Source organism: Corylus avellana, chromosome ca7, assembly GCF_901000735.1.
Source record: "Corylus avellana chromosome ca7, CavTom2PMs-1.0".
Lineage (NCBI taxonomy): Eukaryota > Viridiplantae > Streptophyta > Magnoliopsida > Fagales > Betulaceae > Corylus > Corylus avellana.
The window spans coordinates 26,544,717-26,549,886 of record NC_081547.1 but is presented as its reverse complement, the minus strand read 5'-3'; the positions used below and the strand labels follow the sequence as shown (position 1 = coordinate 26,549,886).

The following is a 5,170-nucleotide window of genomic DNA, read 5'->3' as shown; positions in this document are numbered from 1 at the left end:
GGAACCAAGTTCAAATTGTTTACACATATGGGGTTGTCTTGCTATAGTGAGGATTTATAATCCACACCTAAGGTAATTAGCTTCAAGGACAACTAGCAGAATTTTATAGGTTATACAGTAAACTCCAAGGGGTTAGGTTTTACTGTTCTTCATTTAGTCCTAGAATTGTTGAGTCTAATATTCAAAATTTATAGAGGGCGCTGAACTTAGTGGGAGTGCTTATTCTCAAGGGATTGAATTAGAGGAAGCACAAGAGTTGACTGAAGCCCCTTCACATGAAGGGTGTTTGACTGTGCTTAAGAAAAATCAAATTGATTATCTTCAAGCACAATTAGTTTCAGAACAGTCAACTCATAAGGAACAAGTTCAGAATGAACCTACTCAGACTTTGTCAAAAGTAAATAAAGTAGGATTAAGAAGATTCTCTAGAATAAGGCGACCAACAATCTCTAGTGATTATGTTGTATGCTTCGAGGAGTCTGATTTTTATGTCGGACCTAAGGACGATCCAAAATTTGCTTTCACATCTTTTTGGGTGGAAATAACTTCACATTGTGTTTCAATGCCATGAAGGAGGAGATGAAATCTTTGGCTAAAATTCAAGTCTGCAATTTTGTTGACTTACCAAAGGGAGTTGTAGCCATAGGCTGCAAATGGGTTTATAAAACCTAAAAGGATGCTTCCGAGTAATGTTGAACGATATAAAGTATGACTTGTAGCCAATGATCTCATTCAAAAGGAAGGCATTGATTATCATGATATGAGTATCTCATTTTGTTTTAGAGCTATATCAAAAGGATGTGAAAAACAATTTTCCTGAATAAGGATCTTAAGGAAGAAGTGTACATAAGACAACTTAAGGGGTTTTATTAATAACAGTCAGAAAGCTTGCTAATTAAGGATATCTATTAATGGACTAAGATAGGCCTCTCACTAGTGGTATATAACACAAGGTTGTTACCCCATATAGGTTTATTGAGAACCTTGTTAATCATTGAATATACCTTAAGGTCAGTGGGAGTAAAGTTACATTTCTTTTAGTCCTGTATATAGATAATATTTTGCTTGCAAGCATTAATTTAGGTTTGCTACATAAAGTTCCTCTCATTAAAGTTTTGGGAGAGATTCAGAATGAAGAACTATGAATCTTCAGTAGCACCTATTATTAAAGGGGATAATGTCCCAAAATGTATTGGAACAAAGGCAAATGAAAAATATTCCATATGTATGCACAAGTCTACATTAGACCTGACATTGAAATAGCAGTTGGACTATTGGGTCAATATAGTATTATGGAATATGCAATGAACCAAGAACTACAGTTTAACCTAAAAATACACTTACCATTTGGTGGTGTTTATTCAGGTTTGATTTTTGCTAAATGTGTAGATAGTAGAGAATCAACTTCAGTATATATGTACTGAAGATGCAGTAAGCAGACTATAGTTGCTACATCTACCATGAAAGCAAAAGTCATTACATGCTGTGAATTAATTACACAGGCATTATGGTTGAGACATTTTTGTTAAGGTCTCAAAATTGTTGATTTTATAGTTAGACCCATAAAGATCTTCTGAGTTAATTCTACTATAGTTATTTTTCTAAGAATAAACTGAGTAGAAGCAGAAGTATGTATATCGACATAAAGTATCACTATGAAAGAGAACATTAAGTGACAATAAGTGTCTATTAAGCATATAAGTGTTGAATTAATGATTGTGGATCCCATGACTAAAGGTTTACCGGTAAAGAAAGTATAAAGTCATGTGGAATATATGAGATTCATTAATTCATTTGTGCTTAGTTTCTCTTTAATTGGTCTATAGACATAAAGGTTATGTTATAAAGTTTTTTTGTGCGCATATATATTATTCTTATCCATGGGGATAAAATTAAAGTTGGACCCGAATGACTTATAGGAAGTTCATTCATAAAGTACATTATCCATAAAGTACTCATTTAGGGAGGTATTACACATCGTGATACATGGAAGGGACGGCTTATCATATAAAAGCTTTACCGCCATGATTCGTGTGTAGTATTCCTTGAGTGAGTGGGAGGATTCCATGAATGGTTGGAATAAATAAAGTATTGGCCATATCATAGAACTGAACACCATAAGGAATTTATGTGTCATAAGGGCCAAGTGGGAGAATGTAAGAAATTTCATATAAAGTATGTCCCTTATGTCGCATATATTATTGTAATTATAAAATATATATAATTACGGTGTTCAGTAATTTATTCCAATTAAAGCTTATTGTGTAAATCAAATATTCTGAATTAAATTACTGATTTAATTCTTGTGGAACAAGTATTTGATTTCAATCAAATATTCTGAATTAAATCACTGATTTAATTCTTGTGGAACAAGTATTTGATTTCATTAAAGATTTTATTTTGTGGAATCAATTAGCTGTATTGATTTGATTTTTATTCCTTGATGGGAGGAATAATTAAGGTAACAGCTCTAATTGAGGGTCCCCTGACCTACCTATAAATAAGGCATGTGTATTCCATCAATTGGCACTCACTGGTAGGCATAGATCAGAAGAACCTCTCAATATTTTTTATTTTTTCAGATTTTGTTTCTGTGAAGCTATTCTTCAATTGGCTTGAGCAAAGCATAGCTAGAGGTATTTATATAATTATTCATTCCGCTGCTAATTTTGTTGTTAATTAGCATTTAATTATATATTGAATTTACAATGCATGGCTCTATTTATACAAAGAATATGATTATTTAAGAATATAGCCGTTGGAAAATATGATCTTTAAAAAAAGTGACCGTTAGAAAAGAAAGAATAAAGAAATCATAAAAAAAAAAAAAAAAAAAGATGGTGTTGGAGCAATTTTTGGTCTACAGTGTTACTAATCTGCAATATTTTTTTCATAATCAAGCTTTGAGTTGAGTTCTTGTACATCTATGATGTTTCTGCAAAATAAAAGCACGGTTAGGGGTCTCCGGTTGGGGCACCGAAGACCCTCCAACGCTCAAGTTAATGTCTTGTATACGGATAAAAATAAACAGTTATGATATGCCCCAAATACTCAATGATCAGTGTGTGTGAAGTGTGATATGTGAAAGGGAGAAAGATAAAGGAGTGTCTCATGGAGAGTAGCCATGGGAGAGAGGGAGATGTGTGCATGATGGAGGAGAAGTCCTCCAAAGAGTCTCTTGGAGTGGGAGATCGGGAGAGAGAAAGTCCAGATAAGGAGAAAGGGCCTTTCTCCTTTAATAACCCAATGGCGACACGTGTCACCATATGAATGGACAATAACAAAATTGTAAATAAACATAATTAGGTGGGCATATTTTATCCCTAACAGATGGTATTAAGAACAATATGGAACCATTAGAGTGCTTTTAAATAAGAAAGCAAAAAGTAGTTTATCTCCTTAAATTTGAATTGAAAATTAGAAAAGCTGATGTGGCTATGTGAGTGCTCTAAAATTATTTTGGCTTAGCCAATATGCTAAAATGGGACCAATATGAACTACATCCAGCTCAACAAGATGTTGAAATATTCTCCACACACAGAATCTGCCTGACCAAACCCACGACCCCAGTTTGGAACAAGGGCTGGTCATACAGCTAGAGAAACTTATCTGAAGACTGGGGGACACAGGATTGGCGGGATTCTTCAATGGAAGAGCAAAAAAATGCACCCACAAATAGGTCAAATAGTAGATGAGAGACAATGAGTTGGGGCTGCAGTAGAGGAAAAGCTGGTTTGATGCTAAAGAGTGAGCATGAAAAAAGAAAGAACTACGAAATATATGGAGGAAGTTTAAAGGAATTAAACTAATTCGAGTCCCACACGGAAGAAATAAGCGAAGCTCCAGCCCGTCCACTTGCTAGAAAGCAAAGCACGTGGATAGGATAGAACTTAGGGAGCCGTGCGATGAGCACAGAGCGAAGTTTTCTTTCACCTTTTACTAAAGAATACCGTGCGCTCGTCGCAGATAGCGGCATGCACCAATTCTTAAAGGGGTGTACCACCGTGGGCGTGCCCATCAATTCTGAGTTAAAGGGCTTTAACGTATCATTCTCCACTAAAGGAGATGGAGAATATGACTAAAATTGACAGATGGATGGCACTTGAGCAATATAAACTATTTTTAGTTATCAAAATGTAATTAAGCTGTTTTTAGGAATGAAAATGTTAATTAAGCTGTTTTTAGGAATGAAAATGTTAATTATTCAAAATGACATGTTACAATTTGACCTTTTTTCAAGCGTTGCAACTTGCAATTAAGTCGCAATGTTTATTTCATACTATCTATACACATATGCATATATAAACATAAACCCAATTATATCTATTACATCAGGAAGAAAAATCATTTATGTAGTTTTAAATACTTAGCATGTTATTATTACTGATTTAAAAATAATTAAAAAAATGAAGTTATACGAGCCGAGCTTATACGTGTTCGGCTCATTTAATACATGAGTCTATATTAAAAAAAAAAAATGCAAAATCAGTCATTGTAATTTACTTGATTTGCAATTAACTCCATGTGATATTAAAATGAACGTAAATGATATTGATCCATGTCAAAAATACTATTTACTCCATACAGTCAAATTTTGTTTATTGACTTAACAGATTCCGAGAGTTTGACCTAAAAGTTAATAAAATTGTGACACGTGTTTTGTTTAAGTCAATGCGCACTAACATAATCTGTTAAGTCAGTGATATACTTCTTGCATTTTTCTAAGTTTCAAAATTATCATTGGACTTGTGAAGTCTATCTATGAGATCCATATGGATCCATAGATCTAATTGTGATTTTAAAAGATATAAAAGTGTGAGAAGGACCATGGAAGAAAATTAATCATTTCTCATTGAATGTTACACTAAAAAGATATGCAATATAACCCCCTTAGACATGATTCATAAAAAAATAAAAAAATAAAAATAATTAGAAAAAAAAAATTTAAAAATTAATTAATTAAAAATAAAAAAAAATAAAAAAAAGCCCACTTAGACATGCTATACATTATCTCATGGTCATTTTCTCGTCTTTCTATTTTTTTTTTTTTTTAATTACCATTGAATCTATAAGGGCTACGTATAGTACTCATATAGGTGTACGGATTCAATAATAATTTTAATAACTTAAAAAATGAGAAAAAAATCCATAAGAGAAAAGAAATCGCCCC

The 5,170-nt window shown here is 33.0% G+C and overlaps 1 pseudogene; it reads left to right on the top strand.

The window, feature by feature from the left end:
- Positions 1-3,896: 3,896 nt before the first annotated feature.
- LOC132188927 (U5 spliceosomal RNA) lies at positions 3,897-4,006 on the top strand (annotated as a pseudogene).
- Positions 4,007-5,170: the final 1,164 nt, after the last annotated feature.